This window comes from Cynara cardunculus (genome assembly GCF_001531365.2).
Source record: "Cynara cardunculus var. scolymus isolate 2C chromosome LG 13, CcrdV1, whole genome shotgun sequence".
Taxonomy (NCBI): Eukaryota; Viridiplantae; Streptophyta; class Magnoliopsida; order Asterales; family Asteraceae; genus Cynara; species Cynara cardunculus.
The window spans coordinates 14440626-14452877 of record NC_037540.1 but is presented as its reverse complement, the minus strand read 5'-3'; positions in this window follow the sequence as shown (position 1 = coordinate 14452877).

The following is a 12252-nucleotide window of genomic DNA, read 5'->3' as shown; positions in this document are numbered from 1 at the left end:
AATAATAAAATAATTTATTTTTGGTTTAATATTATAAATTTTATAAAGATAATAATTAAGTATTTTGTTAGAATTTAATGATTATACTAATTATATTTTAGATTTTTTATATTTAAAATGAGATTTTTATCATGTATTTGATTGTGTTTATCTGCAGTTAGTTACACGAATTAAGATATGGGATGAAATCGGATAGGGATGAAATCGTTTAGGGATGAACGGGTTTAAGAGTTTTTAAAAGTTTTAAGAGTTTTTAAGAGTTTTAGCCAAATGCTTTATAAAATAGTATAGATAACATGTAACACCCGGATTTTTAATATCCCTAATTTCTAGTTTTGAATATCTTTTGGACTTAATATAGTCTTTTAGAAGTATCATGGATGTTGGTTATCGCATTTGGCAAAAAGATGAACTCTTGGTCGAAAATTGCACTGCTCGCGCCCATGCAACTATTTTGCTCGAGCACGCAAGTAGAAGCCAAAATCTAGGCAGATATACGCTGCTCGCACTCGCACAACTACTTTGCTCGCGCCCGCGAGCATCTGGGCAAAGAGTTATTCGGCATGCAGCCCCTTTAAACCCAATTTTTTCCTCCATTTTCTTGATTTCTTCACTAACTCACTTCTCTCTCTCCCTCTCTCATTTTTGGTCAAGAACATTCTTCCTCCAAATCGATTTCTTCAAGAGCATCTAAGAGCTTAGCAACTAGATATTCATTTCTTGTTGATTGAAATCCAAGATCTTCATCTTCCTTTTCATTTTTATTGTTGACCAAATTTTGAGGAAAAAAACTCATTTTTAAGTTATTCTAACCTTTCTAAGCTTTTATACTTATTAAAATATTTCATTTTGTCCTTGAGAACATCTATCTTGGTGTATTTTACACATCCTTGGATTTTGGCCAGTTTTGGGTATTTTGGGTGATTTGAGATCTTGACTAAGGTTTGTATGGATATGATTTTTAGAGTTACTCTTGGTGTATTTTAGGTTTTTTGTGAACTATATGAAGTTTCTAATGATCGATGTTCGTGGATCTAAAGTCTTCACCTAAGGAAGCTCAAGATTGGGGTAAAACCTAGACATAGCCTAAATCTAGCAAGGTGAGTTCAAGTTGATTTGTGAAAACTATGTACATGCCAAAAATGTTTACTTTGAAGTATTGGATTGTTTTCCTTGATCTTCATTAAATATGGTCATTATTTGATGACATTTACATTTTTGTATAATGGGTTTATAAAACTTGATAAAAGCCTGTTTTTGGAAATTTTAGACATTTTAATAACTAAATCATAAGGTGTGGATTGTTTTGATGATTTATCTCATATATGGAGATTGTTTTGGTATTAATGTATTTTGGTGTGTTTGGTTTTATAAACTGTTTAGAAAATGTATGTTATTATGCTATGAGGCATTTTAGAAATGTGAAAGCATGATTTCATTCAAAAAATAGTTCGCCCCGACCAATGATGGGTTTTGACTTAATCATACTCTTGAGACATATGTTTGCATAAAAATTGGTTAAATACATTTTATGGACTTATGCTGGATTTTATTGAGTAATCACATAAGTGTTGAGTTATTGAGTTTTTGGCTTGATTTTGACTCAGATAAATTTTGGGGACATTTTGTAACACCCGCAGATCACATTTGCATATAAACATATATTTCTATATAAGAAATAAAATTTACACATCTGGTTAGTGTCTACAAAAGCTACATTACAAAGTAAGTACCAATTTTTTTCACAAAATCCCTATACAAAAATTGTATATATAACAACTATTCCAAAAACTGAAGATAACATTTCATTCCATATTTCCATGCAAGTAAAAATAAATTCTTCACAATTTCTCTTTCCCCTTATCCTCTGGTTGTCCCCGACCTGTAATGCACATTTTCAAAACACTAAAATGAGGATTAGACGTTGAGGTCTAGTGAGAAATCTCTTTGTTTGCTATTACCGGGTGAATAATCACCAAAACACTTTTATAAACTCATACTTGTATTAATAACAAATAAACAACATTTAAATAAAACAAACTTCTTTTGTCACATTAAAAAGGATGAAACCTTATCCAATTATCTCATCAAATAGCCAAACAACTCTTTTATCACATTATGATAAAACTCATTGCATCACATAAGTAAAATGACAAATTCCTCGCATCACATGGGTGAGACAACCCCAATTCCTCACAACATACTGGTACTAGGACCCATCTCATTGCATCACACTGGTGCGATAAACCCAACTTGTCGCATCAATAGGATGCAATAAGTCCATCTTGTTGCATAATAAGGATGTGACAAACTCACTCCTCGCATCACAAGGATGCGACAAAATCCATTCATCTCATCAATAGGATGGCATAACTTAAGTCATCGTATCACACAAATGCAACTCAAAGTCATGGCATCATAAGAATGTGACAACAGTTACAAAGTTGATCAAAAACCCAAATTTTACATCCATTGATTATGTCACTCTTATTTTGCTATACACTATCCTTGATATGTCACCCTTATCTCAAAATAAACCTCTACTTGATATGTCACCCTTATAACCAAAATACACCTATTCCTGATATTCCATCCTTATTTCGAACACTTGATATAATCATATCAAAATACCAATTCATGCTAATTATAACATCAAAACAATTTATAACATCCTCATGTAAAGAACCATACAGTTTTAATTTCAATACCATAAAAGGAAAGTTTGTAAAATAAGTCACCTTATAGAATCACACAGAGATGTTGATATGAAGATGAACATCAAATATTACCCAAGCAAATAATCACATAATCAATTTCTACTAGCTCCTCCTTTTTGGTTATGTTTTCTTCGAACTCCAAAATACACACACACACGGAGAGAAGACTTCTTTTCTTTTACTTTCATAACATTCCCCAATGAGATAAATTATTATCTCATTAATAAATATTTTCAAATAACATGAATAAGGCGGTGGTGGATTTTAAAATATTTTAGGCAAATATACAAATTTAACCCCTCAACTTACCATCATTTTTCAAAAACAACCCGAAACTTTCTAACTGATAACCTGATTATCACACATTTGTCTGATTTAAATTTCTCTATCTTGATATTTTGGAGTATTTGCATCTATGGCATATTTATTTGTAAAGTTTACATATTTTGGTTGCGTTTGTTATTCATTTTTAGTCATATAATTTAAACTGTGGTGCATTGGATCCATAGGCATGTGAGTCAGTCTTATGTTGATGGTTGTGTGGGTATTCTGGTGCTAAACTCCGAGACCTTTGTTTCTTGACCTTAAACTTTTTAAGGGCCTTTGGCCTAGCGGTATCGTAGCCCTTGGCCTTCTAGGAGGTCAGGGGTTCAAACATCACCATAGGTAAGGAGGGTGTGTAAGTTTATTTGTTGCATTCGCCGTATATAAATATTATATACTTCAAAAAAACCTCTTCAAGTAAGCACAAGAAGGGTTGAGTCTTCAGGTGGAATTCGCAAGAGTAGACACTAAGAATAACCAACTCTTAAGGTAAAACTTGCTCTGAGGATTTTAAACTTTGCAAGTAGGCACTAGGAGGGTTGAGTCTTGATGTTGTACCTTAGGAGTAGACACTAAGATCTTCGCCAATTGAAGTGTTACTTTGAGGTAAACACTAAGTGTGATGAGTCTTGAGGTGGAATTTGCAAGAATAGGCACTAAATACAACACTCTTAGGTTGAAACTTGTTAAGGAGTCGTAGGAACATTTGGACTTTAAGTCGTGAAGTGTTATGCGATTAACGTTGTATGAGTGGCATATTTACATGTTCCCATCAGTCTCAACAGATATGGGTCTCCCCATTGTTGTTATACGTTGTTTTCATATAATTTGTTATCCATGTTCTAATATTACTTGGGTTTTAGCAAGTAACCATAATTTACGATTTTGATAGATTGGATCCCCTCCATATATTAAAGTTCTGAATAAAAAGGTTATATCCATGTTTTTGATATTGGATTTCAATTCTATTTCTAATTCGTGTTAGTATTGGGTTTGGTCCCACAATTGTGGGGTATTTCTATTCAAGTGTTTTATCACAGAAATGGGGTTTTGGAAAAGATATCACTTTATATTCTAAACGTGTTACATGTTAGAAGTTGTGATTTAAATAACATTTCTTCCATTTTACCTTTTATATAACTGATAAAGATTGTTTGATCTCACTAGGCGTTAAGTCTAATCTTTTTCTTTGTCAGCATGTACATCATGTCCTTGGAAAAGGGTACTAGCGACACTATAATATGGTGAGTGCTAGTTAGAGACACGAGAAGGATCTAGTTATTTGATGTATTCTGCACTTGGAGGTAGCGACTGTTATTAGGCCTTAGTAACACCTGACTTGACCTAGTCTTGATGTAGGGCTTGGTTTGTCTATTTTTGATGTTAAAGGTAGATTCGCTATTCGGGATAATTCAAGTGTTGATTTATAGAAAAGGATTTTATTCTTTATTTGATGTATTATTGAAAGTTTTACATTAGTCGTTATTTCTAGATTTGAGGGTGTTATATAACATCAATCCAAAAATCAAATGAAATCAAAAGTTGAACTGTGCAGGCCCGGCCCTGGGCACGTGCAGCCCGTGCGACCGCACAGGGCATCAAATTTTTATATAGTATTAGTTTTGGGTTTTGGGCTTTAATAATTTGAGGCTTGAGCTTATAAACAGAGACCCAAATGACCAGACATGTTAATAACAAACCCAAGAACTTGAATCAGTGACAATAGAATAGACGCACCACAGTTCACAAGACAATTGGCTTTGGCGATTTGAAATTGACGATTTCTATTGTTCTTTGAGTGTTCGACTTTTTCGATTTTCGACGATGGCGTTCCAATTCCAGAGGAAGTAATTAGTCTAAAGATTGTCCATGGGACGATGAATCAATCTTGATGATCAATCGATGCATTGCCGACTGTCCGACTATATATAGTCGAATATACGATTGTCGATTAAACTCTCAAATCTCAATCCTTCATTGTTTCTCAAATTTCAATCCAAAGTATGATTTTGTTTCTAAATTCTAACATAGTAACATTTAATTGATTAATTTTGACATTATGTTTTTATTGTATTTTCAATTGATACAAACTCTCTTATGGTAATGGTTGCTGGCTTGCTACCCAATATTTTAATGGTGGGAACTTAGGAAAAACCCTAGAAATAAGAAGATGAAATTAAAGCTTACTTGTCAATGGTTTCTATTGATTTTGGTATCAAAATGTCAATTTATATTGTCTTTATTTTAATATCAAAAGCTCCATGAAAAACAGGTTGGAAAAATCAAGAAGAAAGCAAAACAAAATTGGGTCAAGTTCACTTTTTGAGCTTGTCCATTTCATTTTGGTCATATGTTCTGTTACTATGGGTTCATTTTCATTATTAGTTGGGCTCAAACAGAACACATAAAATTTGTTATTTAAATGATGACGAATTGAAAAACTGTTGTATGAATCTTGAAGTTGCATTAACAAATGGTGATGATTGTGATATTGATGGAAAATATTTGTTTTTGGAATCACAAATTTTGCAGGAAATGTTACTGTCGGAAGCATATAAAGGAGAAAAGTCATGGACATCAATTGAGATTTTGGAGTTTGCAAAGAAGATGGATATGTTTCCAAATGTGTTGCTTACATATACGATTTGCTGACTGTACTTGTCACGGTAGCATCTGTTGAAATAAGTTTTTCAAACTAGGATTTTGCTGAAGTTATATTTGCGGTCTATCATGAGTCAAGAAAGTCTAAACGAGTTAGCAATTTTTAGTATTGAAAGTAAATTTTTAGCAAATGTTAAATATGAAAAAGTAATTGATATTTTTGCTTCAAGAAGTGCACAAATACATAGTTTTAGGTGATATATTTATATATTATAATTTGGGGTTTTGGTTTTTATATCCCGCTTTGTATATTTCATTTTCATTAAAAAAAATTCGGCGTAAGGTTGAGTTGCCTAGCTTGACCCTTTAGTAAAATCGTATCTTTCATCGTTTCATTTGCTTAAAAAATAGGTATAGGGGCATTTTTTAGCATCTTCGTAAAGGCATCAAAAACCTCAGGAACGGCACTGGAACTATATGGGTAATGTTGTCAATTTATTTATACATACAAATGGAAGATAATGCAAGTATACATGTTAGTCCAGTATCGTCTTAAAACAAAGTAAAGCGTTTGTTATAAGATATTGAAGAAGAGAATAGGTTTTACTACCAAATTAAATTAGTAGTTTTTTTTTGAAGTATATAATATTTATATACGGCAAATGCAACAAATAAACTCACACACCCTCCTCACCTATGGTGAGGTTTGAACCCCTGACCTCTTAAAAGGCCAAGGGCTACAATACCGCTAGGCCAAAAGCCATTTGGTAAATTAAATTAGTAGTTCTAGGAGCTTCTCGTGGGATTTGAAAGTAGAAGTATGTTCCTACTTATACCAAATGGAAGGCAATAACAACAAAGCTAGACATGATTACATAAAACATAGTAATCTCATTTTAATCAAGACCAAGTCTTCTAACTTAACTATAGACTCAATTTAGGTAAATTAAAGATAAAAGAATTAAATTTTATATTAGGAAAATAAAACTAAAACAAATATTAAAATCAAAGTGCGATTCAAATATGATAAATTATGCACTTACTGCTAGATGCTTCTCATTGTTTATATTTAAAAGTGTAAAGTTTATTTTTGGTTCTTAATCAGGGTTTAATGAAAAGTCTGAAAATGCAGCTAAAACTTTGATAAGTCTAGAAATTAGGCTCCTATGGACATTAGCTAGTTGTCTAGCAGAATTCTTTTAGGATTATAAATAGCGGGCATTCACATTCATTTTAGAATTTGAACACTTGAAGGAAACTCTCTTAAAGGTGTGATATCTTGTGTGAGAGAAGGAAGAAAGCTATTATGGTTTCACAAAATGTTTTTTTTTTTGGCAATTTTCACTCGTGTTCATGTTGACATGATGATCACTTGATCTTTCTTCAATATTTTGGTAAGTGATCGAGTATTGGATTGTGTTTGCATTGTTAACCATCACAGTCATTGTAGTGAATCGCCTTCCGAGATGGGTCTTACTGAAAGTGGACTAGGACAAGCTAGGGGTCTGAACTACTTTGCATATCCTATGTCGTTTTCTGAACCTTTAAATTTTTGCATGTATATATATGAACTTATTTATGTTTTGTCAGTCGTTTTTCGTTAGTGCTTTCTAAATATAGAAACTAACAAGAATTAAAAACTAGTATGTCTAATGTACCAACTGATTGATGAGAATGCACACACATAATTATCCATCTTAATTCAAGCACAATATTAAGATGAAATGTTGATAAGTAGGATTCGCCATTTCATAAACTTAATATGAGCAACCATCTTTACTATGATATCATTGAAACTTACATACTATTTGTGATGAGAAGTGGTATTTGAGAAGAATTCTCACCTTACTGACAACACCAATTTTGGTGTTTTTTGGACACCACTTTCTACGAGATTTTTCTTGAGTTCTAAGTAAACGAAGCGTATTTTTCATAGTTTATTGCAAGTGTAAATCATTCAAAGCAAATCTAATGGAATTGGGCCTTAACTGAGGAAATAATGATGAAATAGAGTATGTTGTACTTCAAGGACCAAAGTGAAGAATTGTTGAAGTGAAGGGAAGAGTCAAAGTCCATCCAAGAAGTGAAAAGTCAAAACAGTGACCAGCGCTATTTTCCAAGCTAGTTTGGAATTCTCAGGCTCGTTTGTTCGCTAGCGAGTAAACTAACGAACACTTCTAAGTCGATTGAAATCATTATCACTGCTAGGGTTGATGGCAATCAACATTCTATCTCAAAGAGGGCCGACAAGAGTAGATTTGAAAAGATTTATTCCTTGAGATTGCAACGAATTGAAGCAATGAGACCATTGTGATACATTTATTTACGAAGATCAATCCATCGTCTGTGGGTATTGCGATTCAAAAGGAGTTCTTACGTATTTTAATTTTTTGTTCAAGAGACCATTGTTTAGATTCATGATTTCTTCCATTGTTTTACGTTATAATACCCCCAACGTGAACTAATCTTTAGAAACTGGGGGTTGGGTTACTTTTGGATTATAAGCATATTTACATATAAAGTTGTGATTTTTGTTAGACTTTTCTATTTAATTAAACGTATGATTTAAAGTTTAATGATTTTGTGAGTCTGATCAACTTTCAATTATTTTGTTCATTATAAGTTGAATTCGAGAAAACTAAATTGTAACTCAAACTAGAACTATATGCCTAAGGTGAGAACTTGGATAGAGATATACCAATTAAACCTTAGTACAGTTTTATAATCTTGTTTCTAAAGAATTTCTAGTTACAGGTATTGAGTTTGGATAGAGATATACCAATTAAACCTTAGTACAATTTTATAATCTTGTTTCTAAAGAATTTTTGGTTACAGATATTGAGTTTGGATAGAGATATATCAATTAAACCTTAGTACAGTTTTATAATCTTGTTTCTATAGAATTTCTGGTTACATGTATTGAGTTTGAGAGATAAAACAACTGTTTTTCGGAAATAACCCTGTTATCACTCGAGAGAGAGGGTAACAGGAGCTCAAGTGATTGTGTATTCATTAATTGAATTGTCTAGCAAAATGGTACAACTGAAGTTTTTTGTGTGAAATAATTTAGGACCTCAACTCCCAACTGCTTTTCTCTCTATAATGTTTCCAATTTTCATTCTTTGAAGTTCTTTAAGATCTTATTTCGTTTAATTAATCAATTAACTAATTAATCCAATCATTCAATTCAGACCATCCAATTAATAGTAATTATAGTCATTGTGTTACTTAGTACCTAATTCATCTGGTTCAATACTCGTACTTACCGTACATTTTACTTGATTCGACCCGTACACTTTACTTGATTCGACCTGTACACTTGCGGTAAGATTTAGTGCAGTGTAACCCGCCTATCACTTACCAACAGGCCAATAGCCTCGCGACCTTCACATTACCGGTAGATTTCAACCTTCTTGGAGGTTAAAGGACATTTTGGTTTGATGGAGTGCTTTTGACTCATTTGGATTTCGTAGAAGGATTTACAATTGGGAGGATTTGAAAACTTTGGTGTGTTTGGTTTGTAGAATTTGAAATTAAATTAAATTCCATTATTTATAAAAACAAATTCTAAAATATTCTAAAAATAATTAACTTACATTTTCATTAATTGATTATTACAAAACAAACGTTTTTAACACATTTTGAAACATTATTACAAACAACCCTGATGAAATCCGCAAAATACCAACTATTCCCATGGGATTTTTAAATCTCATGTTTGTGGCATTTCATTGAAAGCCTGATATTTTATTCTGGAATTTCCTTTAAACTAGACATGAGAGTGGAATGAAATCAATTCCAAATCTCATGAAATCCCACAAACCAAAAGGACCCTAAAGTCCCGTTTGATTTGATGTAATGGTTTTGAGAGATTTGAATTTCGTTGAAGGATTTGTAATTGGACTGATTTGTATTTGGAAAGATTTAGAATCTTTGATGTGTTTGATTTGTAAGATTTGAAATATAATTGAATTGCATGCTTTATAAATAATTTTAAACAAGTTACAAGTAACTACAAAATAGCTAAATTATCTTTTTATATTGATTATTACAAAACTATTGTTTTTAACATATTTTAAAGCATTTTTATGTATAAATCATACGAAATCCTATGAAATACTAACCACCCATGGAATTTCAAAACCCAAATCTTTCAAATCAAACATGATATTGGAATGAAATTCAATTCCAAATCTAATATAATCCAACCTTGCAAACCAAACGAGACCTAAGAATTCAAGACTCATCAAATATGGAGAGTGTAAATTATATCATATATAAATATTATATACTAAAAGAAATTCAGATTGTGCATTTTATATAGCTGAGGAACTTGTTGCCATCAAATTGAAGTTAGTGTAAGGTGAATTTTGTCTTGGGATTTTTTTTTTCAAATTTAATAAACTGTATTGTTATTTTATTTATTTTGACGATTAATTTGTCGTGTATCAAAATAAATATCTCTCGTTATGGAAGATTGATTGTAGATCTGGTACAAGTTGATCATGTGTGCAAAAGGAAGTATGCATATGTTGTTCATTTGATTATTTGTGCTAATTTGTAACGCCCTAACTCCCATTTTACATAAAACATATGTTTTATATAACATGAAAATATAAATATTATATACTGGTTTCAATATATATAAATTGCTACATATAAAAGTAGTTACAAACTTTTTGTTCATACCAAATACATAACTTGCATATATAACAAATTCTCAAGTACATGCACTTAATCAGTTTCCCAAAATTTCACAGATGTAAAGCAATAACAATAATCTCCTTCACTTCTTTCTTTTCCCTTTTCCTTCTACTTGTACCCGATTTGTAATGCACATTTTTTAAAACAAAACAAGGGTTAGACCATAAGGTCTAATGAGTAATCTCTTTGATTGCAATTATAGGGTGAAAATCACCAAATCATATTTTAAAAAAAAACATCTTTAAATAGATAATAATAAAATAACATTTGCTGCATCAAACCTCTTTTTATTGCATCATATAAGTGAGATAACAAATTTCTCGCATTACATGACATAATCACCCATTCATCGCATTATACAGTTGCAAGCACATATTTTGTCGTATCATAAGGATGCCATGTTCCAATCTTGTCGCATTATACAGATGCGATAAACCAACTCATCGCATCCAACACATGCTATAAACCAACTTGCCGCATCCGCTTGGATGCGATAAACCACGATAAAAAGAGATCTAAAATAATAATATGAATTTTGAAACTTCAATTATTTTAATCTTTTTGTTTTTTTTCTCATTTATTTTATAATAAATATATTTTATTTACTTTTAATTGATTTTATTTTATTCTCAACTATGTAATTAAATTTATTTTATAAAATATAAAGTAATTATAAAGTAAACCAAAATAAATAAAATAATAATCACTACATTTTGTTTAAAAAATAATCTTTTTTTTATTATTATTAATTATATTGTCTATTTATATTATATTGAACCTAAAAAATAACATATAAAACCACCTCAAATGAACCATCCCCCAGATCTATCAACCTTCGTCCCAAAACACCTCAAATGACCAAGAAACATACGAAAACCAGTAAACTTCACAGAAACAAACTTTATATTGACGAAAATGCAAACTGCAGTGACCATTGTTATACTTATTGAAACATGAGGACGTCGTTCATAATTATGTCTGTGTAAACGATAAGGACCAAAATTGTAGTTTAGTTTAAAAACTATAAACTGATCCATGATTAGGAAAACATTTAGTTTATAAGTTTATGAAATATATAAGAAAAGACGGAACAAACTAAAACGACTTGTACATTGGGCTTTAGAAATAGTACACTATCATTTTATATGGGTGTATTAGTGGACATATGTTAATGGCCAGCCCCTATTTGGAAAATAATTAATCTCAAGTACTATAATTGAATTCTTAATAAGAAACTTACAAAACTAAAAGCATCTTTTTATGCTTTCAAAGTAAATCAATTTCAATCCTTTTTGTCTTATTCTCTCTCATTTGGCTTTTTTAGTACGGGCTTAACTTTATTTTGGCTTTTATATACTCGTTTTTTTAACTATGCATTACGTCGACTAATTTTCTGGACGACCATAAATTGCTGGAGTTGTCGTAGGTGACCTCACCTGGATTCAACGCAGGATAGATTAGATTTTCCACTACATTTCTTTAAGGTATACAATTGTTTTTGTTTTTGTTTTTGTTTTTGTTTTCGTTTTTGTTTAATTTGATTCTTAATTTTTGTTAATTTATCGTATGAGATCATGGGTATCAAGTTGTTCGACGGAATTGAAGATGTTGGTCAAGAAAAAAAAAAGGTTAACTGAAACTGAAAACCTGCAAAAATACAAAAAAAGAAAAGTTTCCAAGATGATTGAATTATTATTTTTTTCAAATATAATTTCACGTTACTTTTTATTTATATTATTATTGATTTTATTCAAAACTTGAATTTTATATATGTATTTAAACCAATCTTAAGATTGAGAACGAAACAACTAATAAGAACAAGTTGCTCATTTTTTTTAATGTCAATATTTGTTTTCTTGTATAGAAAACGTATCTCTCACACATAGAAAAAAACACACACACATTT